Raw genomic sequence first — 25,690 nt, forward strand, 5'->3', positions numbered from 1 at the left:
CAATCACCAGTGGGGGAGGAAACGACTGTGCAGTGAGACTGTTGCTGACGAGATTGGGATGATGGAAACTGAAACTATTCGCTTGCATACAGTTTATATCGTTGGGGTACGAATATGGTTGCAGCGTGTGACCTTGGGGTTCATTGATTGGCAGTTTGTAGATTGGGAATTGTGGCTGATAGTGCGGGAAATTGTTTCCTCGAGGAAGTGATAGTGTATATGGTTTGTTTATTTTATAATGTTTAATTTGGTCATTTAAAACTGTATTCTCGATTATTTTTAATCATCAAATCTGAGAGTCAGACTGACCCTCAATAAGATTTTGATTGAAGCATCACTTGATTTTTCTAAAAGGTTCTTCGACGTTGAATTAGCCTAAAATCCAATTTTCTAAAAGAAATCAAATTTTATTGGAAATCCTATTTTGAATTCATCTCAGGGAAACGTATTTTTACTGGTTGAATGTTATTTTCCGTCAAGATAAGTGTCAAATTCCAAAATAGTATAAAAAAAGAACTTTTGATACAAAAAGTTGAATTTTTCAGCACTTTAACTTTTACTGACATTATTTTTTTGCATTTCCTTCTTGAAACTACTTACTTTTGCAAAACTTGACTATTTCAGGACTCGTCGTGTCTATCTAACTCGGTGAACCTCGTTGGATAAATGTTTCAAAGTGTTTATATCTGAACTCATTTCAAAATATTGATGACTAGTCTCCACAAATAACCAAAAAAAATTTTTTGTGTAAATTTAGCGGAGCCTTTCTTATGACTAAAACAGCCATTTAACATTAGAGCAGTTCTCTCAGATATCGGTTATTCGATTTTTTTTTGTATTTTTTAATCTGGCCGAAACTTTTTTGGTGCCTTTGGTATGCCCAAAGAAGCCATTTTGCATCATAAGTTCGTCCATATAATATTCTATACAAATTTGGAAGCTGTCCATACAAAAATGATTTATGAAAATTCAAAAATCTGTATCTTTTGAAGGAATTTTTTGATCGATTTGGTGTCTTGGGCAATGTTGTAGGTATGGATAAGGACTACACTGGAAAAAATGATACAAGGTAAAAAAAAATTTGGTGATTTTTTATTCAACTAAAACTTGATTTGCAAAAAAACACCATTTTTATTAATTTTTTATTTTTTGATATGTTGTAGAGGACATAAAATGCCAACTTTTCAAAAATTTCCAGGTTGTGCAAAAAATCTTTGAACGAATTATGAATTTTGTAATCAATACTATTTTTTTCAAAAAATCGAAATATTGGTCGCATAAATTTTTCAACTTAATTTTTCGATGTAAAATCAAATTTTCAATCAAAAAGTACTTTAGTGGGATTTTTTCAAGTTATAGCCATTTTTAGGTAACTTTTTTGAAAAAAAAAGTCGCAGTTTTTCATTTTTTTACATTAGTGCAAATGTTTGCCCAGTTTTGAAAAGAATATTTTTGAAAAGCTGAGAAAATTCTCTATATTTTGCTATTTTGAACTTTGGTGATACGACCCTTAGTTTCTGAGATATTGCCATGCAAGTGTTTAAAAACAGGAAAATTGATGTTTTCTAAGTCTCACCCAAACAACCCACCATTTTCTAATGTCGATATCTCTGCAACTAATGGTCTGATTCACAATGTTAAAACATGAAACATTCGTAAAATTTTCCGTTCATTTCGAAAAAAATATTTTCAAATTTTTTGAACCAGGACTTACATTTTAAAAGGGCTTAAAATTGAATGCTAGAGTCTTTTGAAATGTTAGTCTTGATTTTTTTTTAAATATTGTTTTCGAAAAGATCGGGAAATTTCATGAATGTTTTATATTTTAACATTGTAAATCGGACCATTAGTTGCTGAGATATCGACATTAGAAAATAATGGGTTGTTTGGGTGAGACTTAGAAAACATCAATTTTCCTATTTTTAAACACTTGCATGGCAATATCTAAGCAGGGTCGTATCAACAAAGTCCGAAAAAGCAAAATATAAAGAATTTTCTAAGCTTTTCAAAAATATTTTTTTTCAAAGTTGCGCAAATATGTGCACTAATTTTAAAAAATGAAAAACTGCGACTATTTTCAAAAAAGTCACCAATATGTATTTAACTTGAAAACGGTGCAGTTTATCAAAATTTCACTAAAGTACTTTTTGATTGCAAATTTGATTTTACATCGAAAAATGAAGTTAAAAATTTTTGCGACCAATATTTCGATTTTTTGAAAAAAAATAGTATTGATTACAAAATTTATAACTCGGTCAAAGATTTTTTGCACAACCTGGAAATTTCTGAAAAGTTGGCATTTTAAGGGACATCTTAAAACATATCAAAAAATAAAAATGGTGTTTTTTTGCAAATCAAGTTTTAGTGACAAAAAGTTAAATAAAAAATCACTAAAAAAATTTTACCTTGTATTATTTTTTCCAGTGTAGTCCTTATCCATACCTACAACATTGCCGAAGACACCAAATCGATCAAAAAATTCCTGCAAAAGATACAGATTTTTGAATTTTCATGCATAATTTTTGTATGGAAAGCTGCCAAATTTGTATGGAAAATTATATGGATAAACTAATGATGCAAAATGGCTTCTTTGGGCATACCGAAGGCACCACAAAAGTTTCAACCAGATTAAAAAAATGCAAAAAATAAAATTCTTAAAAAAATTTCATCCATATAAGTCTTATCACGAAAACTACAGATGTCCATAACAATTAAAAAAACATAAAAAAATAAGCAGCTACATAATTAAATTGGTCCTAAATATGTTTTTGATTTTTTTTCGCTTCCCCCAACCCTCTAACAGTTGGTCTGAACAACAGGGAGACAACAACATATATTTTTCAATAAATTTCAATGGAAATAGGCATGCAATGAAAACAATAAAAAAAATATAAAATTTTCACATGAAAATATTTTTTTAAAAACTAATCATTAAAAACAAGTGTACTGGTGCGTAATGAATTTCGCAACACATTTTTGATTGAAATTTAGATTTCATGGCCAAATTACAATTTTTACATTTTTTGCTTCTATTTTCCTAGATTTTTTCTAAAGTTTTGTTGTTAATTAAAGTCACTAATAAATATTATTTAAATGAAACCAAAGAAAACATCCATAAAATTGAAATTGAATGATCTTTCTCACCAAATTGTATAAAAGAAAATTTATTTGTTTAAATTGTAAACAAATCTGATGCTATGAATGGAGAATTGGATATATTTGCTTCAGTGTCCCAAACTAGATCATAAAACCACTCTAGAAAGCATCGGTACCTTCTCCTTCCCACAATTAACTTGTTAGCACGAGAGTCAAACACCGTGACGTGAGTTCAAAATGTCATCGGATTCTCACATCTCCGGCGCCGCCGCCGCCGCCACCACCACCACCACCCTCAAATTTATCACCTTGGACTCGCGCAGCAGTTCAGGAACATCCTCACCGGAGTGTTGACTTTGTACCACTTTTTTCCGAACTGATGATCATCTCCTGCACCGCAGGGAATCGTGTCAGAGGCCCCCATGTTCCTCGGCAAGGCTAGCCTGGCAAGTGAGTGAGTGTGTCCTAACCTTTTCGGCGCGCCATTTACACCAACCGTCACTAATCACGGCGAGCGCATCACGACGTCGGCTCAAAATTGATAGATGTAGCTCGCGAGCGACTCACGCCTCAATAGCTCATTAATCACCGAAAACAAAAAATTAAACGAGAATATCACACGTGAATGAAAGAGGGAGGACGTGTTGAACTCTCACGTCCCGGCTGATCTCGGAGGAGCAACACTTGGCGGCGATGCATCATCAGCGATCGAAACGATGCTCACCTACTTCCCAGCATCATCATCTTCACGGGGATCAACCTTTCATGTTTTCCCCCTCGCGAGTGTTTTTTCTTCTCACACTCATATGAGCCATTATAACATTTTTTATCTTGTATTATTGCCGTATCGTAGCTTCATCAGCAGCTTCTCCACTTTTTTTCGGTAGTAACCCCCCGCTTAGGATGATAGTTCAAATCTGGCCTTAAGTATTATGTTAGTGAACGATTCAATTATCCCCCCGCGTTCAACAGCTGTGGCTGCTGCTGCTGCTGCTGCAAGTTTGGTACCGTTAATCGGAGGGGCCGTTTAAAGCGATTAATTTATCTATTCAGGAGGTTGGACCTTTGCCCATTACGAGGGGAAACTTTAAAGGGTCGAAATAATTTGTTTGGAAATTGAGAAAGCTCTAAGAGGCTCGCTGCGGGGGGCTAATAGCTACCGCTGCTGATGATGATGGCGGGCGACAAAGGTAGTAGCAATATTGTCTGTTACTTTATGAATACAGATTTTGGGGCATTTAATAATGTGATTTCAATCCATTTGCATAAGGGCGATGACGGTGGGAAAAGGGAAGCATTTTGCCATTATACTTTGGAATTAAACGCATATTTTTGTGAACACAGGTGGATACTTAATTGTGATATTGGGCTATTAGGTATCCAATTTATGTTCAAGTTTGTGTAGTCAGTTTCCATACTCCAGTCTCCAGAAATGACTTTATAGGCAGCTATCCAGCGTCCATTAGGGTGACAATAAAAATTTCGGAAAATCTCAATAGATACCCTCTGACTTTTTAAGGCCAACATTTGCAAAGCAATGTTTTTCCTCACAAATTTTTCGCAAAAAAAATTCCACCTCGGACCCTTAAACGTTATCCGATTTGGCTCAAAATGTTTTTTTTTTTGCCTATGGATTCGAGTTAGGGGGTACCTAATGTTGATTTTTATTATTGTCACCCTAGCACTCATACAGAAATGCTGTGTTATTATCTATCTGTATCTTGCAATGCAATTTTTGAACAACTTGAACAACTATTTTGAAAAAATAGTTATCCTTGAAATTAACCCACCTTGAAAATTAAATTTTCAAATTTCATATTTTTCCAATTCAAAACCCATAAATTAATTCATAATTTGCAAATTTTTGGCCCAATGATTTTTCATGCTCGAAAATAGTTTCTCGGGGACCTTAATTTTAAAACACCCAATTTCACGGTACGAAAATCTAAATTCAAAAGTATAAATGGTATTTTCTAAGCTTTATTTTTCATAATATTCTATCGAACTATAGTTATCTTCAGTAATTTTTACAATTGAAAATCTGTTTTTCAGCAATTCTGCATTTTCAAGTCATGGTTAATTGTATAAACGATGTGATTAAAAAAAAAATCTCAACGAGCAATAATTCAGAGTGAATTTTGAAAGACTGACTTTTATCTGGAATTTTTCAATATAATCTTAAAAATAAATATGTATGCATGCGCATTAGGGAAATTAACCCCTGCTCCACAAGCGGAAATTTTTGAGCGAAATTGGTTAAGATTAACCCATTGATCCCCGCGCCTGAAGGTGGATAAAAAATATTTTTCATACAAAGATGACATTATTCAAATGCTAATAACTTTTCAATATCGAGATTTACAGCTATGTTATGTTTTACAAAGTTGTAGAGCATAAATTTCTCAATAAGAATCTCACTTTTGGGATTATCTGCATGAAAGTAGCAGGCGGTGCAGACCAAACCGTAAGAAAAATAGGTATTTCAAACATTTTTCGATTTTCCTCATACTATCTTCACCTTCGAGTATCAATGGGTAAATGTTGACCGATTTTGGTCATGTTTCTACCAGAGTCCTGAAATAGGTCAAGGAACAATATTCAGCTTGTGGAGCGAGGTTTAAAAAAATCATATTCTGTGCACCCTAATGCGCATATTCATTGATTGATTTTCAAAATATTTACTTCATAAGACTAAAAAGTTCATTCGTAACTATTTTGCATTTTGATCTGAGGGACAAAAACTTTAAAATAAAATTTGTTCTATCCTAAACGATTACTGAAAAATGTTTTTTTTCGACAGATTAATGTCACAATTATGATTACCGTAATCTGGGGTGAATCGGGACTACAGTCTGAACACAGGGACAGCAGTTTTTAGAGCACTTAAAGCTTTTAAATTTGGAAATGGATGTACACATTTTGTTGACCTGAGTCTGTTCTAACCGAAACCAACCAGAAAAATCAGAATATTGTGCTCCAACATGGTTAAAACTGCTGTCCCAATTCACCCCATGTGTCCCGATTGACCCCAGTTTACGGTATCAACTTTTCTAAAATTTAGTTATTTCCGCTAAATTTCACGGCATCATTTTTATTGCTGCAAGATTAATTTTACGTTTTTGATCCAACTTAAAATTTTACAAACAAATAAATAAGTTCATATTTCAGAGGGTAATTTTTTTTTTAAAAGATTTGTCAGAAAAGCGATGGCACAGTATGCAATGGTTATGCTTTACCTTATGATGATGATTGATTTTTATGCCATGAACTCTTACTTGAAAAGATATAAATGAGAAAAATAAATTGATAACAATTCTATGGACTAATTAAATACATAATCAGATTTATTATAGGGTTTGTTACGGTTTACATGCCAAATCGACCAGCCAACATTTTCAACTTTCTCAAATCTTTTGAAATTTTTTGGTTTGAGATTCTTACTAATAGCAACAGAAAATACATTTTCTGGGTTACTTTTTGATAAACACATTAACTACAGAGGAAATTTTCAATATTTAATGCTTACAAATGATTTTAATTCGCATCTATTTGAAATATTTCACATTGCCAAATTAATCATTCAACCCTTTGATCCCATTCGCCGCATGAAATCGAAAGCATCGCCCTCCCAACTGTTCCTAAAGCGTTCCACTAATCAGAAAGTGATTTATTACCTCGCACCGTCCAAGGATTTGCGTCAGGTTAGGCTTCGAAAAATCTGTCGGAATTCTTCCCGCCGGCCAAAATAGCGCCATCACCTCGCGAGCACTGCTTGTTGTCTTCGTCGTCGATTTTTGACGGACGACCGCGACGAAGACCAGACTCTTCGACCAGACGGTTTGCATATTTCATTCGGTGCTTAAGCTAAAATGCTTAAGGGGAGGATTGAGAAGGTAGATGGAGGGGTGGAGCAGCGTGTTTAAGTTTTTGGCAGGAAATTAACCTCTTGACTGGGTGGAGATGCGATCAAAAGGTTAATTATCTGTGAAAGTATGATTAATTCGATTTGGATATTGTGTTGGATGGAACTGGACTGGACTGGTTGGATTTTGCGAGCATTTTAGAGGGGACTGAAGGGAAGTCAGGTTTGTATTTGTATCAAGCTAATTTGATGATGAATAATAGCGACGGCATTAGTATGAAAATGAGTTTCGCCTTTGATCCCGGAGAATTGAGAAGATAAATTTGCTTCGACCTTTTACGGAGCAAGCTGAAACTAATCGGTAACACCTAAAGCTATCCTACTCATAAACCGAAAGCACGCATTTTCACTCTCTCCCCGTGTAATATTTTGAACTCTTCCTACATATCAATCAAATCAAGCATAGTTAAAGGTGTGATCGGAATGCCCCTGCCGACATTCAATTAGCGTGACTGACGGGCCCAAGCTTAAAAGCGCCTCAAATCAAGAGCTTAGTTAGACTAGACTCCCGCAGCGTTACCGATCTCCCCCACGTGCTAATGATGTACTGAACTTAACGATCGATAATTTATCATCAGCTATCGCGACTTCGTCCACGACCACTTTTGTCTCATTAATTAGTCCACAATAAGCCTCTCGTTTGCGTCATTTCGTGTGATTTCTTCTTCTTCTAATTTTCCTTTCGGTTTCTCGAAAGTTTGTCACCTGAAACTCTGTCGAAGAGTCGAGTTTGAACCCAACCTTTCGCTTTTTTCATCTTTTGTGGGATACTTTTTGTGGACTGATTTTGGGGGTGTTTTCATCTTTCACTTTTTCCCATGGTTGCAGAAGAGGGAGCGAGCAGGGTAAAACTCTATTTCAAGAGGCCCGATATCATCAGCCAATCTGATGGATGGTGCACTAAAATCAGATTACAAAATGAAATGAAAATGGACAGATTCTCTGTCGAAATTTTATTTTCTTTGACCTTACAAAAATAAAAAATAAATAGTTTCATTAAAAACTGCGATCAAAATTTTCGCGATTGATTTTTGAATTAGAAAGAACCTGCCATTTCATCATCTGAACAATATGGGTAAAGTATGAACATTTTTTTTTTTTTTTTATTATTATTATAGAGACTTTACACCATTGTGCATTCATCTCTTCAAGGTGGATAGTGAAAGAGGAAAGATTACAGAGTTTAAAATCACTTCAATAATTATTACCATGCCTTTTTTCTAACGATTTCTGTCTATGTTTCAAATATTTAGCGGAATATTTAAAGAATGAATTATCAAGTTCTTCAAGTTTTTCTTCGTCCTCTTCTTCCAGGGATTTAGAAGTTATCTCACAACATTTTTCTTATAATATTTTGCCTTTATGACATCTTCATCTTCTTCATCTGTTTCTTCTGCAGCCATCTCTCTTCGTTTTTTGTTAGCTCGTCTTCCGCGTCCAAATATGCCTGTAAGCGATTTCGGCGGCGGGTGTGCTTAAAGCACGGTCTCGAATCCATCGTTGTCTTCTTCGTCAATTTCACTTGTTTCCATTGCATTTTGTTCTGGTTTACTGTTGTTGCTTTTACTGCTGCTGCTGCTTGGCTCGGGTTCAATCGGTTGTGTACTGCTTTTTTGGCCCACCTTTTACTCGAATCCGCACATTTTTGTTCTTTGCTTTGAGTTTGCAAAGCGATTTTTGCCTATAATCGTCACTGCTGCAGCAGCATTGTTTACAGTGATTGATTTCGGCGTTGGCTGTTTCAGCAACATCCGCAGGGTCCGAACTCCATTTGGGATTCCTGGGAAGAAGTTAATCCAGCGGTCGTTGGTGATGGTCAAAACTTCGCCGTATTTACTCATCACTTTGACTACGTCATCATTGCTTATGCCTAGAGGTAGGTCAAGCACACGAACTTCCGTAGCGTTGTTGTCCAGGTAAATCGGGATTTTGCAACCCTGATAAACCAGAGGTTTGTCGATGATGGACGAGGCCATTGCTGAGTCGGCGAACTGCAACACGGCTATTTTTCTTCTATTGCATAATTGCAATGCTCGCAAGTTTTCTTGGTTTACTTGAAGGTCTGCGAGAAATTTTTTTACAAGCTTTGGGCTTGGTTGGTTTTGGAGTTGACAAAAATCCAGAACCACACTGTTTTTGTCTACGGTGCACATTTAAAAAAAAAGCGGCGACGCGCACACAAACTGCGGACTGGCGTTGAGAATGCGACTTGTAAGGTCGGCGGTTACTTTGCAACTGAAGTATGAACATTTGAAGTCAAGATCAAATTTGGTGAAGCTGTTAATACCATCAAAACAAGCAAGATTCTCGATTAGCATCCAAATTTGACACCTTCCCCTGAGGATTAAAAATTTTAGGTGCATTTTGTAAAAAAAAATCTTTTTTATATTTTGTTAAACTGTCGTACCTATATCGGGAACTTTTCATTGAATTTCATTAAAACACGATTAATGATGATTAAGGAGAAATGCCTCTAATTTTGACTGACCATTTTAGAGCGGATTTTTTAATACCTAAAAAAAAGTTTTTTTCTTAATTTATTCAGTTTTTGAATAGTTTAGATTTCTAATTTCATGAAATTTTAAAAGCTAAATTTAGTTTTTTACATACGCATTAAGATTTTTTCTGATTAAATCATTTTAAATACAGACTTTTCGGATGTCGATATCCTGAAAATAGTATTTTCTTATTTTTCTAAAAATCAAATAAAATTATAATCTTGAAGAAAAATCTAGCTAGATTAGTACAATAGAGCACAAAGGCATCGATTTATGAAAAAATCGATTCAAATTTGACACTTTTTTCAAATGATCGAAAAAATAATATTGATTTACACAATGGATGATTCTCGCTAGTTTTAACGAGTGAAATATTAACAGGAAATAAATAAGGCCGATGCAAATATTTAAAAAAGTTTTTGTCCCTCGGCCCTGGCCGTGGTCAAGGGGGGGGCAAAAAAATAAAAAAATATAAATAATTAAATAACAAGCCATAGTCTTCACATTTAAATGAAAAAAGTGTTTTATAATGCATTTTACACTAGTTCAGTTGTTTTGCAATCATTAGTTTTCAAAAAATCTAAGATCTGACAAAAACAAAAATTGTATCGAAAAAAAAGATTTTGCATCGAAAATTTTCAAAAAAATCTTAAGTTTTTTTAATAAACCCAAACATGCTAAAAATGATTTTAAACGCAGGAGAATGTATTTTAATTTGATTTCAGGTGGTTGCGCTTGAATTTTCATTGAAATTTTGAAGTTTATTGTAAAAATATTTTTTTTGCCCCCTGATTTTTCGGGCCAATTTTGAAGGGGGGGGGGTGACAAAAACTTTTAAAAATATTTGTACCAGCCTAAGCTTGATCAAAAAAGATGATTTCATTTCTTCACGTTATGTAGGATTGAGGTAACCAGGGATGGAATAATTGCGAAAAAATCAATTTCGCTTGCGAACTTTCTTCACCCGCGAAAGAGAGAGGAGGCAAATCACGCAAAAGAAAATCGCTCCCGAAATTCTCCAAGAAAACCAATCTGCAATCTTATTTACTGTGAATTTCCTTGTCAGCACCACTTAATAATATTTATTTCACTTTGTTTACACACATTGCCCATCTACAAAATGTGACGGGTCATTTTTCGACGTGTGACGTTAAACTTGCAAGTGTAGTAGTGAAAAGGATATTCCACCAAATAATCAACATGATGATTTTTTTTAGATTCTTTTTACCGATCTTTCGTGCGCGAGAGAGGAGAGCCATGCTCCTTTCGGATTTTTTCTCTTGAAGAACGTCCAGAGATTTTCTTTTGATGATGATTATTCCATCGCTGGAGGTAACTAATTTGAATTTATCATACTAGAGTGGATTTTTTAGGACCTTTCAAAAATGTATACGTATTTTTTTTGTGTTTGAATTATTTGAATCAAAGATCTACGTTGTTTTCTCAAAATTTACCTTTTTTTTAAAGAGCACTTAGATAGCAAAATCTGAACATAGAAATATGTACCCTCCCTGCAGAGGCGAATTGATCTCAGTTGAAAGGTTCTCAAAATCTTTGGATTGCAAAAGAAATATCTTGGAACAGAACTTCTAAATTGTAATAATAATTATAATTTAAATCAGATTTCTTTTTTCCTAAAAATATTTTCTAAACAATATTTAGATTGGGATATTTTTTTACACTTCGTCATCAGGAGTGACATTAGGCCTGGGGTGAGATTGGGTCATACAAAAATGCTGAAATTTGTATGACCCCGGTATTTTGTTTTTATTTTGTCAAAATAATTTAAAATATAAGTTTCTTTCATACCGATAGCATGGAAAATCAAATTTTGCTAATTGTCAAAAATATGAAAACAATAGATTGTAATTTTTAATTTTAGATTGTAATTTAAAGTTTTTTTTTTGACTTATGATTATAGCGGCAACAATAAATTAAATTTCAGATGCAAATGTAAAATATCAAACGTATGAAACAAATGAAACTAGTTCAAAGGATTTAGATAAAAACTTTTTTAGAAAAAAATCGAATATTGTATGGCATTGCTAAATTTGAAAAATAAGATGTTTATTATTCGATAACAGGCTAAAAGCCTAAATAAGTTAAAATTAAATACGATACTTAATTTAAATAAAAAACACATCAATCAAAAAGTTCAAATTCTTTTTCAACTAATATTCAATAATTAAAATACTACAAATAATTTACTCCTGTATTTAAAATAACCTCTATTATTTTATCATCAAAATACCGGTTGTTTTAAAAGTAAAATTTGCAAAATTTGCAACATTGATATCAAACGACTCTTAAATACTCAAATTCTTTTAAATAAAAACAATTTTTTTCGAAAATATCAAATATTTTTATCTGTATATATTTTTATATTTATACTTTTTTTTTGCAGTATTATCAATCAATGTGAATTTTTTCAAATATTTTTATGTTTCAGAATTTAATGCGTGAAATTATTAAACTATCTAAAAATGCAGCTATTAATACAATCCTTGACCTTTTTAAATAAATTTTCAAAACATTATAGTCTACGGTAGTTTGTAAAAATTGGAATGAATTAGACTAAACAATCTAATGCAGTGAAAATTAATATAAATTTGCGTCGTTTGATACTCAATACTCATATTGCAATTCATCATCCCGGTACGAGAATCGAACTCAGGACCTCTGGATTGGAAATCCAGCACGTCGCTGGTCGAAACCCATCCCCTACCGGTCAGTATTCTCAGTGAGTAGAATAACTCTTTGAAGGGATCTGACTTTCCCGAGCCAGACAGGAATCGAACCCATCACCTTCCGCTTACAAGGCGAAACCGGTAACCTCACGGCCACGGTAGCTCGGCAAATTCATTCAAATTGAATGTTATTTTTCACTAAAATTCCAGTAAAGGTGAAAATAATGAAAACATTTGTGTTTTCAAAAATAATATTTTTGGTGACTTGTAATATTTTACACTAAAAACACTGATGAAGTGAAAATTAATAAAACAAAATCGCGACTTTTGTAAATTAGCAACGTTGGTAAATCAATTCACTTGAAACTCACGTTCAATTTTCCGGCAACACTTTATGAAAGTAGGTTAGATATATTTTAATATTAAAAAAAATAGTTTTCAGATTAAAGATCAAAGATTGTATAAATTTAAAATTTAATTAATTTTTTTTTCAAATTATAAGATATCTTTAGAAATGTAAAATGAGAGTTTTACAATCAAATTTTTTTAAGAAGAGTTCATCACAATTTTTTTCTAAGTCTCAAAGTAGGAAATTAATTGTGATAACTAGTGTGTTATTAAAAGAAACATTTAAAATATTGCCTGAACATTGAAGGTGAGTTTTAAGTGTTGTTTAAGTATGCAATTCAAAAGGACTGACAATCCATATAGGAATATTGAGCCATTGCACAAAAAAGTGTGCACTTTATTTCTGAAATAAACTGAATACATGGAATGTTTCAAAATCTTGTTATTTTTTAACGCTATTTTTTAAGGTTTACATTATTATATTTTTATCTCATTTTCAGGAGATTCCCATCCCTCCCACACTCTTCCACCCCCGCACGCGGAAGTGACAGATGAGATGCACCACGCGAGATAAAAGAGTGTATGTTAAACAGCTATTTGATACAGCGATCACGCCGCTGAAAGTCATCGCTCGTCGTCCCCAAAGGTCCAGCACAACTTTGGACCACTTGGTCACGCCGCCGCCGTCCGAGGCGTTTTATGAAGTGCGAGGCGATGGCGAGAGATTGGGAACGCGTGAAAATTGTATTTTTCTTTTGGTGGGTTATTTTTTTGGATGGTCGTGTCGTCATGGTCAGTTTTACGAGGCCACTTTTGATTTCTGGCGTGAGAACAGGGGTTTGTTTTGATTTTTTTGATGATAAGCGCGAGTGGGTGAAAAGTTTGGTGGTGTTGGGGGAGGTGGTTCAGGAGGGGGAATTGTCTCACGACATTGGAAAGAAAGCGTAAATTTTGGATGTGACGTGGGGCTGGTTTATGGTTCATTATTTTGAGATTGTGCTGAACAGTTTCAGTGTCAAGGCGTGACATTTGTCAAGCTTGGAAGTTGTACTAAAGCTGACAATGCACCAAAGGAAAAAAGAAACACACAAATTCTGCATGTAACTAATCTTTCGCATTCTAAGCAAAAACTCGCATTTTTATTGCCCAAGATCGATGTCAGCGATGGCCATTTGGTGAAACTAACAGTCGTAATTTTTTTTCGCTGACTATTCCTCCCAACAACCCGTGCCGTTTGCAATAGTTCTAAATATAGTTATTAGTCATGCCGCAGCAGCAGCATCATCTCGCGATGCTATCGAATTGAGTATGCTCTCGTAAAAAGTGAAAACTTTACGCCGATCCAGATTGAACTAACTGCGTCGTCGTCGTCGTCTTGGTCGTCGTTTGCGGTGTGTCCCCGGGGATGGGAACGGCATCCGAGCCCCGAGATGCCAACCATGTGATACCAAACTAGTCATCGTCCTCCGGAGATAAAAGCTCCCGTCCGTCGTCGTCCAAGTCCGAACGGCTATCGAACTCGCCTGATCTTCCGAAGCTTTCGCAATGTTTGCTGAACTGCTGCTGCAATTGCTGGGACATCGAGCTAATCTCATCTCTCTATCCGACCAGCGCAAAATAGTGGAAGCAAAATAGTTGAACAGGCAGAAAGCAGAAGCAAAAAAAACAGTGGTATCTAGTGGCCGCACTGATTAATGACTTTAATTCCCATCGCGGGGAGGCCCCCGCGGAATCGGTGCTCTGGTTAAGATTGCCGCCGCCGACCACCTTCAACGAAAGCGTATCTAAGAAGCATGGTCTCTCTCCGTCTATCGATTAAGTGGAAAACAGAAGCTACCGGGCACACTCTGCTGGGCGCCGCCGCAGATTTTCACTCCCCGGACTATCTGGCGATATCCGAGCACGGAAATAAATATTTGCACTGGAAAGTGGCTACGAGTGGGAAAAATCGATGCCATGATTAGCGACTTGCACCGGCAATCGAAGAAGGTCATCGGCCTTGAATTTCTCTTTTCAGACTTGTGAAAAAGTTTTAAGCAAACCTTCTATCCTCAGTGCATCATTCTACCTTGAAACAAAACACAAAAAACAGCCCCAATCTTGCGTCACTCGGTAGTTTTTATTTGCCTATTGTAGTTTGCCGCGGTTTGTCTTCTCCACGGATGGCATCGATGAGCAGCAGAAGCAGCTGCGGATCGTAGAATAAATAAGCGCCTTTTCCACGCTTCAAAGTCGTCGTCGCGCTGCACACCGAAGATCCGCCCCAGATAAGCGCCCCCGTTGAATAGCGTCGTCGACGCGACTCCTTGGCAAAAGCTCATCTGTCTCAATAGTTTTTTGTTTCGTTTGGTTTTGTGTCAGGCTGTCGTTTGTTTGCCGATTTTGTTCTCAGGGCTGCTAGATTTACACTATCGGTGGAAAGTGTTTAGAAAATCCTGAAGATTTTCACAAAAATTCTTTCTAAAATGCGATAAGTCAAATTAAAATTACATATAAAGTTTTGTCCTCAAATATTACAGAGCGAAAAAATACAGTTAAATAGAAATAAAAACTTGAACAATCATCAAGTTTTGCAATTCTAATCAATTTGAGCATTTTATTGCATTTTTAAATAAATTCAAATTTTAGAGTACGATTTTTTCCATGAAGTCATTAATATCTAGCAAATTTTTGACAGCTTTTATAGAACATTTTGAGAAATAGTATTTTGAAATAAAATTAGCTCTCCCCCAAATTTGACGAGGGCCGAGGGACAAAAAATTCGTTAAAAATTATCTGTGAACTTTTGTTTTAAAACTTTATTTCCCATTTTTTTTTTAGTTTTCTTTATATATTTTAACATGATATTTTAACATGCATTTACCTTATTCTGTTTTTGTTTTTAATTAGTAGTTTAAACATAATCTGCAACATCCTTCGTTTCTTTGCTGTGTGTCTTTTAAATTTTTGGTTTTTTTTCAGAGTTTTTCATTTCGTTTGATATAAATTTAAACCAAAAGCTTTAATGAAAAATTTAAGTGTGTCGGACATAAAAAAACATCTTATTAATTTGGACATAAATTAACAGTACGGGATATTAATTAAAAACACGGCCTATATTGACTTCAGAAAATTTGTCCATCCATTCCTTGTGTCCAAAATAAAGAATATTGCTTAAATTAGGGAGCGTTCTTTTATTACGTAACACGAGAGGGGGGGGGGGGCTCGGAGGTCGTGTTACGCTCCATACAAAAATTTTAAAATTTGTATGGAAATTTTGTTACGAGGGGGGTGGAGGGGGTTTAAAAATCCATTTTTTTTTCGTTACGTAATAAAAGAACGCTCCCTTATGTTATTAAGCGGCATGTTAGCAGAAATGTTAGCCGTATTTTCATCTGAAATTAAATTTTTCAAAAAGTTGAAATAATTTCACACAGGTTTTATTTTTTAAAATTGAAAATGTTTTTCGAGTTTATTTTTCAAAGATGGAAAGGATGGTCACAATTTAAAAAAATTAAAAATAACAATTTTGTTGAATAATTAAACCTAAAAATGGCTTAATCTCAAAAACGGTGAACTGGATCAAAATGTAAAAAGGATTTTTTTAGATTTAGAATAAATTTTTACATCTCTAAAAACTATTTTTAATTATTTTTGAGTTCATTTTTAAGCTTTCCAGAAAACACTATATTTTGGCCAAAAAACGACTGTCATAAAGCTTAAAAGTTTGCACTTTTTGTTAACTTAAACATGTTAAAAAAATAAATCGAAGGGGTTTTTTGTAAATCGCATTTTTGTGATTGAAAGTTGTTTAACAAAATGGGTATTTTTTTTTCAAGTATGCAACAATTTTTCTAAATATTCTTAATCATAACCTACAATTTTGCCCAAGGCATCAAATCGATTGTATGGAGACAAAAGGAATTGATGGACAAGTTTTATACAAATAAACAATGAAAAGTTGATTTGCGAACTTCTTGAAATGTTTTTTTGAGTTGTAGCACAGTTTTTTGTTTGTTCTTTTTTGACTCCATAAAAAAGACATCGGTTTAAATAAATATTTTTAAATGACTATAAAAAAAACTCTTTCCTTCTGAATAATATTTCACTCATTACACATTTTTATTAAGTGACAGTAAGTTAAAATTGATTAATTTTATACCATCTTTATTATCTCTTTTAAAACTGAAATTTAAATAAGTTAAATAAGTAAAACGTTTAAAATAACCTTACATTCAGCAGTATATCATATTTTTAAAAACAATTTAAATATTGAAATCTCTGAAAAAGTGTACTTTAAATAAAGAATCTTAACTTAAACAACTTAAACTAAAAATCAGCAAGAAGTGGTTAAGTTGAGATATTATTTTATTTTTCCTTATTATTATGTTCGATCCATTGATAATTGTTGTTAAGAGTTTTGGAGAAATTTAATTTCATTTATTATTGTAGAATAGTAAATGTAATTTTTAAACTTTTATTCATTTTTCATATTTTTCAAATATTATAAATTTTTCTTAATAACTTGTAACGAATTCAACAAAAAAAATTATGATCATAAGTAAACATTTCATACAAACCAATGCAGATTGACCCAGTTTGAATAAATATATGAGTGCAGAGACATTGAATTTTGGGGTCATAATTAAGTGATGGTCAAGAGTATACATGGTTGATAGAGTGTTAGTTTAAAGTTAATTGAATTATTAATTCGAAATTTTTTTTCAAAGATTTTTTTACTGCTTGCCGCATTGATGACATTTTTGTCAAAAGTGCCATCCATGACATACAAAACACCGTGTAAAGTAGATTGTAAGAACTCCTCCAAAAAATGTCACCTCTGGCAATCAGGTAATAAATCTTTGGATAATCGAAGCAAGAAACATTGCTTTTGTTGTTGCCTTATTTTGTTCCAAAAATGCTCCCTTGTTATCTATGATTTGAAAATATTGTAGATTACTTAACTCAGCCGCTGGTTTTACTGTGAATAATTTATCAAATTTATTTGGCTTAGTGACTTATTAGTGACTTACAATAATTCAACCAAATTTGCCTGATTTTATGTCGCAAAATTTATGAGAATTGGTCTAACGGCTTAGGGTGATTAAAATGGGTATCCCCTATATTCGGAACAAATGTGATAAGATTTTTCTGAAGTTTTTTTTAAACCTTTGGATACACAAGTCTGAAGTGTAAAAAAACCATTGAACACATTGATTCATTTTTACGAGTGAACCAAATTTTTATGATTTTTATCCATATCAACAAATTTTCTGAAGACAAACAAAATCAGGAAAAAACTTTTAACCTGCACTGCTACAATTTCTGCCCTCTATAAAACGCGCGCTTGGTTCGCACTTTGAAGCTTCATGCCGAGATCAAGCCGATATTTTCGCATATAAATCTCGCCCGCAATTGTCTATGGCCATTCTACCTCTGGGACCTAGCCATGCAACCTTCATGGTCGTCGTCACCCAAGAAGAACACCGCCACCACCTTCTTCTAATGCTGATGGGCTGGAGAAGAGCAGCAAAAAAAAATGTCTAAATTGAACATTCTGGCGGAGACAACAATCGAACGGTGTGCAGCAACCAGCGCTGAAGGCAGGGCAAAAAATTAAAATAATTGTTCGAAACAAAGAGATCGAGGGGAAAAAGGCCCTAATCGAATAAAATTGAAATTATAAGCAAACGAGCCCAGCCGTTCAAAGTGACTGGAATAATTGCGGGCATATCTTATCAAACTCAGGGGGGGGGGGGGGGGAACCTTGGACGGTTGGCCAGGCCGCGGTCGATACAAAGCGAAATCGAGAACGTCCGAAAGCGAAAGGAGGCGGCTATTCCCACCCGGGGAATAGAGTTGGCATTGAAGGAGGACACACCGAAGATGGGTCTATATATTACCACTTGGGAGTTGACTGGGGACACGGGAAAGTTCTGGAAAGGTAATTTTTTTAAGTTGTTTGGCTTTAGAAAAATAAAGTCAACAAAAAGTTAGAATAATAGCATTATCAGTAAAAGAAAAAAAAGTTAGATTAAAAAAACTAAGATACCAATCGATTTTACATATTATTTTTTCCGTGTCTCACGGATGCTGCAAAAAGAATAAAAGTGCCTAGAGAGCGGCTTGAACAAAGTCCTCCGATAGAATTGGCTTCTGTGCGGCGAAGAACGATGCATGTAAATAGCAGTTCCGATATTTATCACCTCATCCCGAGCTGAGCCTTTGTGCAGCTTTCCAGTCGTTTATAATTGCTGTGTGAATATTCTTATAATTGGCTTGCAACAGGGCTGCTGAAAGGACTTGCTGGAAAAGTGCATAGATCATGGAGGAAGACAGATCGGTTTATTAACTCGCCCAGGCGATTCTTCAGTTCAAAATAGTTTTCTTCAATAAACAAAAGAAAATAATGCCCTCTACAACCCAACTTAACTTTTTGATGAACTCATTTAATAAAAACATTTTTAAGCTAGATTTTTGCTTTTTTAAAAATATTGCAAGGAGAACTTTTGAATTTTTAACAGCATTTTTCGTGGTATCTACTAAGGTCTTATTCTAATCAAAAAAAGCTTATTTTCAACTTTTATTTAATCGTGAAATAAATTTAAAAGCAATTGTTCCAGCCTTAATACCAAAAAAATAATCTTAAAGTGAAACGTGAAAAAACAAAATAGCAGTTCTTTATTGAATCGGTCTTTTTTCTTTAATTACCGTCATCAGGGGTGACATTGGGTCTGGGGGGTGAGATTGGGTCATACGAATTTTAGCATTTTTGTATGACCCAATCTCACCCCCCAGACCCAATGTCACCCCTGATGACGGTATATATTTTTTTTTATTCGGCTGAAAGCCCAAAGAAGCCATTTTGCATCATTAGTTTGTCCATATAATTTTATATACAAATTTGTCAGCTGTCCATACAAAAATGATATGTGAAAATTAAAAAATCTGTATCTTTTGAAGGAATTTTTTGATCGATTTGGTGTCTTCGGCAAAGTTGTAGGTATGGATATGGACTACACTGAAAAAAAATGATACACGGTAAATTTTTTTTTGTGATTTTTAATTCCACTTTTGGTCACTAAAACTTGATTTGCAAAAAAAAACTATTTTTAATTTTTTTATTTTTTTATATGTTTTAGAGGACATTAAATGCCAACTGTTCAGAAATTTCAAGGATGGGCTTTGACCGAGTTATAGTTATTTTTTGAATCAATGTATTTTTTTCAAAAAATCGAAATATTGGTCGCAAAAAATTTTCAATTTCATTTTTCGATGTAAAATTGAATTTGCAATCAAAAAGTACTCTAGTGAAATTTTGATAAAGTGCACCGTTTTCAAGTTTTAGGCATTTTTATGCAACTTGTTTCAAAATAGTCGCAGTTATTAATTATTTTAAAAAAGTGCCCTATTTGCCCACTTTTGAAAAAAATATTTTTGAAAGGCTGAGAAAAAAAATTCTCTATATTTTGCTTTTTCGGACTTTGTTGATACGACCCTTAGTTGCTGATATATTGCCATGCAAAGGTTTAAAAACAAGAAAATTGATGTTTTCTAAGTCTCACCCAAACAACCCACCATTTTGAAAAAAAATATTTTCAAAAATTTTAAATCAAGACTTACATTTCAAAAAGACCAAACATTCAATATTACGCCCTTTTGATATGTTAGCCCTGATTTAAAAATTTGGAAAATATTTTTTTTCAAAAATATCGGAAAATTTTACGAATGTTTCATATTTTAACATTGAAAATCGGACCATTAGTTGCTGAGATATCGACATTAGAAAATTGTGGGTTGTTTGGGTGAGACTTAGAAAACTTCAATTTTCCTGTTTTTAACCCTTTGCATGGCAATATCTCAGTAACTAAGGATCGTATCGACAAAGTCCGAGAAAAAAAATATAAAGAATTTTCTCAGTTTTACAAAAATATTTTTTTCAAAATTAGGCAAACATGGGCACTATATTTAAATAATCAATAACTGCGACTATTTAAAAAAAAGATACATAAAAATGGCTATAACTTGAAATCGATGCACTTCATCAATATTTCACTGGAGTACTTTTTGATTGCAAATTCAATTTTACAACAGCTGTCAAATTTGTATGGAAAAAAATGGCTTCTTTGGGCATACCGAAGGTACCAAAAAAGTTTCAGCCGAATAAAAAAATACAAAAAAAAAATCGAATGACCGAAATCTCAGAGAATTGCTCAAAAACAAAATTTGAAAAAATACCAAAAAATTATAAAAGACATAAAACAGAAAAAATGTAATGGTTAAATGGTTGTAGAACAAGTTTAATAACTTGAAAACCAGAAACTGAACAAGCCTAATACATGCAAAAGAAGACCTTTTTTTTCTTCATCCTAAACAATTGTTCATACAAAAAATCGTATGAAGCGTGGACAATAGCAGTACGCGAAAAAAACAATTTAATACACAGAAAAAAAAATTGATGGTAATATTTATCAGGAAATGAAGACAGATTTTGTGGCAAAAAATAAATGATAAATTTTACCCCGGAAAATTATGAATTTTCATCAGTTTTTGATTAATATTCATCAGGTTGACATTTTTAATTTAAAATTTCAAAATTCAACTTTTTTTTCTGTGTATACTAAAATAGTGAAATTCAAATAAAAAAAACATCAATATAATTATTGTTCCATTAATTTAGCTGATCTACTCCACTGAATCCCAACCAAACAAATCTACAAATACGCCGCAAACCTTTCACTCACTCGCAGCATGTATTCCTCTTTGCTCTGCAATTTTCCTCACCACATCCATTCCGAGAGCTGATTTAATTAATACCGAAATTGACTTAATTTGTTTAATAAAACCTTATTTAAAAGCGCGCACACAATCATGCAAAGCCAGCATGATTTCAATTTCACTGGTTTCCCCACCCCCTCTTTTTAATGCTCAAATCCACCCACACTCCCCTCTGAAGTTTAAATCGATCCAAATGGTCTCACATTTACGGGTTTATTAGATCTCCTCGAAGCTGGAGTTCGATCGCGCGCTGTTTCACCCGCCGTCGCCGCCTTCACCTTAAAAGATGCTCTCTTGCGCCAAGAAAAGGGAATAATTGACGGTTTAAAGGGTGCACCGAGGGAACGCTGGCTGCTGTCGGTTCAACTGTCCAACTGTCTTTTCCCTCTCGCGCACTAGTGTTGCCATTATCAAATGGAGTTACTTTTGAGTAGAAATGTAAAAAAAAATAATTTTTAAATTTTTATATTAATTTTTTTTATCAAAATAAAAGAAACATGTTTAACAAAAAAAAATTGTGTACCTTTTCAAACAATTATCCAGCTACTGGTCGCGCAGCGACGAAGCAAAAAAAAACTAATTTTCAAAGTCCATTAGATCGTGACTGCAACTGTGTTATTAGAAAATTGTTTTGCAATAATTGAAAAAAGAGTATACCTTCTTTGACCCGCTGCTGCGCTACCAAAGTTGGTGGTGGCAACTTGCCGCGCGGACAACGCGGAAATCTGAAGGGTTACCCCTTGGATGGTCTTTGGTCGACCGACCGACCGCCCTCCCATGAATGGCGATTTCGATTTCGACTGCAGCGCAACACACTACTAATGCGGCAATGGAATGGCGAGGAACCTGTTTGTTTGCTATTATTGGCACTGACTTTATTTAGTGGATGTGAAGCGCAATTGATTTTCAAAGCATAAATCTAAAACTCATAAAAATTAAGATTAAAAGTTTTCCGAATCAAACCCAAAAATGTTTCAAAGTTATTTTTAAAAGTTTTTTTTGCAATTCCGTCGTGAAACTACTTACTTTTTCTGTCATTCTTGAACGACGAAATAGCCTACTTTTCTGTACCAAAAATAACAGAATCGAATAGCAACACTTTTCAAAATAAATGCTGAAAAGTTCTACTTTTCAGCACTGAAATGGGTGCTGAAAAGTTGAACTTCGAAAAGTAACACTTTTCAACATTTTTTGATTTAAACGATTTATTGACAAAATACATGAAAATTTGACTTAACATTTCACTCAATGGATGTTTTTCGGAATTGCTAAAAATGTTGAATGGAACTCGTTGCAAAACTTGATTTTTTCAGCACTCTTCGTATTTATCCAACTCGGTGAACCTCGTTGGATAAACGTAAGACTCGTGCTGAAAAAATTCTATTTTTGCAACTTGTTGCATAAACTACTATTTCAAAACGTTGATTTCACGTTAAAATATCATTTCAATCAAAAGTGTTAAGACGTGGAGTGCATTGTCTTTGGCCACAATCACTTGTGAAATTTTCTGAACTTTTTATTTTTGAAAATTTTGGAATCAATACTAATAATTAAAAAGGCCAAACTATTAATATAAGAAATAGTTGAATTGAATTGAAGAAATTGTTGAATTCCAAAAAAAAATAAAATACTTGTTTGAAAGTGCAGAAAATTTCACAAATCAAACATTTATAAATTATGAAAATTGGACCACTTGTCGCTGTAATATTGGCATTGAAAAATGGAGGGATGTTTGGATTAGACTTAGAAAACTTAAATTTTCCTGTTTGTTATTATTTCACCCGTTGTATCTAAGCAACCAGAAGTTCAATTTTCAATGTTTCTTAGACGAAATTTTAAGAAATTTCCTTAACTTCACTTTTCTCAACTTAACACAAAAGTTTAAATTAAAAAAAAAAAAAAACATTAAAGATCATTTTTTATAATCAAAAAAAAATGATTTCAATTTTTTTTTTTAAATTCAAGCTTTTTATGAACCATTAAAAAAGGGTGGACTTAATTTAAAACATTCAATAAAAAATTATATGAAATTCACGGAACTTTTTTTTTCTCATTAAAAATTGTACTTTTTGTAACGCAGTTGAGGAAAGGGGGGGGGGGTCGAAGGCCGTGTTACGCTTCATACAAAAATTTGTATGGAAATTATTATAACGAGGGAGGAGGGAGGGGGTCCATAATTCCATTTTTTTTTGCGTTACGTAATAAAAGAATGCTCCCATATTGGCAATATAATATTTGACGATATTTTGATGCTTCCTTTTTTCCAAAGGAAAAATATTAATCAAATCATAGATTTTTTTTTCGAAGCAAAGTTTGCAATGAATGAATTATGAATTCAAAGAAATGTAACTCTTGAAAAAAAAAAATTCCTTATTTTCTATTTTAAAAAATCTAAAGGTAAATTAGAAAGTATTTATTTGAAAAGTGAAGATTTTTATTGCAAATTAGATTTTAAATTTGAAAATGAAGTTAAACATTGGTAAACAAATTGTCATTTCTCTTTACCATAGCTGGAAAGATTACATTTTGGTCATCCATGAGAAATTAAAAAGAATCAAAATGGTGTTTTTTGCGTAATTCACTTTTGCATTTCAAAGATTAATGAAAGTTTTTTTTCCATTGCATGTACCTAATTTTTCAAATTTTCCTTACCAATTTGATCAGAAAATTCTTCCTCAAAATAAATACCTACAGATTTTTAAACATTTCATATCATTTTTGTATGACTGACTCCAAAATTTGTATGAATAATTTTAACGATTTAAAGAAAATTGTCTAATTTGCTCTCAGAATTTCCCATTTATTTTTTAAAAAAAGGACACTTTAATTTGACCAACTTCCAATATCCAATAATTTAACCAACTTAACCAATATTTTTGCAAACGTTTCGACTCTTTCAGGACCGAATTTTATTAAATCGTATTAATTTATCTAAGCAAGTTTTTTTTCTTAAGTTGAATTTTTCATGCAAACATGTTTTTTCACCATTCACATCATAAGGTCGTGATTTAAAAGGAAAAAAAAGGATAGGAATTGCATTTAAAATGGTTACATTTTTCAAGGCAAAAAAACTCTTTTTTGTGTATATTCTCTGCTTTTCTAATTTTATCTTTTAATATGAAAAAAGCAATAGCACAAAATAGAGATAAAATTACAGTTTAAACTTCGTTTTGTTTCTTTTTATTACAAATTTATAGTTCACAGTATAAAATATCAATTCATTATAGTTCAAACCAAACTATTCCAATCAACGCAGGGGACCTCGCTTTTGTTTCGTCTCAACAAACTGATTTCCTCCAATTTCCTAGGAAGCATCGGCTGCGTGTTGCTACGTGCCTCGAGCCAGCCGAGATGTATAAAATGCAAATAAAGTGAGACTTGAATATTGAGGGGGAGGCATTGGAGGAGGAAACAAATAGCAATCAGAAATGGATTCTGGCGAAATTTGAAGAAACAGTTGCAAAAAGAGAAAAAAAAATAAACGAGACAAAATAACATGGAAAAAAGGTTTGGTATTGAGCATAGAAGATGCTGCTCGTCAGATTGTCTGGTCTGGCTTATCTAATCAGCAAACGGATCGAGGCCGTTTTCAGTGTTGAGTGGCTGAGTTTTTGTCCTTGCCGGTTTTTGGGTAAATTTGATGAACCAAGTGACGTTGGTTTTGACAAGGCTCAAAGTCATGTTAGTCTGTCTAGATTGATTTCAGCTGAAAATTGAATCTGATTATTTTATGAAGATGAAATTCAAGCAGAACTTTACTGTTTTTTTATTTTACTTGTTTTTTTGCTATACTTGTATAACTGCCATATAATAATTCTAAGATCTATTAAAATCTGACCATTTCTTCCCACACACCACAGTTTTTCGATTTTTACTAAATAATCATCATCGAGTTTTTATGCATTCCTTTCAAAAATTGAAAACCTATGATAATTTTAAATTTAATTAGTAATTAGACTTTTAATCACACAAATGACCCATTCGCCATTGCCCTTGCCTTCCTGTATTTTTTCCATCCATTACTTCCATCGAGCTGTTTTTTATGGTTTTATGATACAATTTATCTTCACTCCCGATGGCGTCCCCACCACGCTCCCCTTTTTGCTACCGGTTTTCGGACTCCACGCGCTTTAACCCTTTCGAGCCTGATGGGTCATATATGACCCAAAAATCATTTTTTTTAAAACTAGCCTATAATTTTTGTATGGTCCTCAAAATCATTTTCCCATCATTAGCTAAAAAAATATTTTTTTGAAAATTCAGGCCTGAAAGGGTTAAGCGTATACAATACAACCGTCAATTTGTCTTGATTGTTTTGTCGGCTGCCAACCCCCGGGAGAGCGACGTGACATAAAAATCAAATCATTGTCAGTTGGTTATGG

At 33.5% G+C, this 25,690-nt stretch overlaps 1 protein-coding gene across 1 annotated transcript in view; it reads right to left on the reverse strand.

The window, feature by feature from the left end:
• LOC6053563 overlaps positions 1-25,690 on the reverse strand; it is a 275,106-nt gene that overhangs the window by 177,827 nt on the left and 71,589 nt on the right. The gene's annotated exons all lie outside the window — the stretch shown is intronic.

This window comes from Culex quinquefasciatus, chromosome 3, assembly GCF_015732765.1.
Source record: "Culex quinquefasciatus strain JHB chromosome 3, VPISU_Cqui_1.0_pri_paternal, whole genome shotgun sequence".
NCBI lineage: Eukaryota > Metazoa > Arthropoda > Insecta > Diptera > Culicidae > Culex > Culex quinquefasciatus.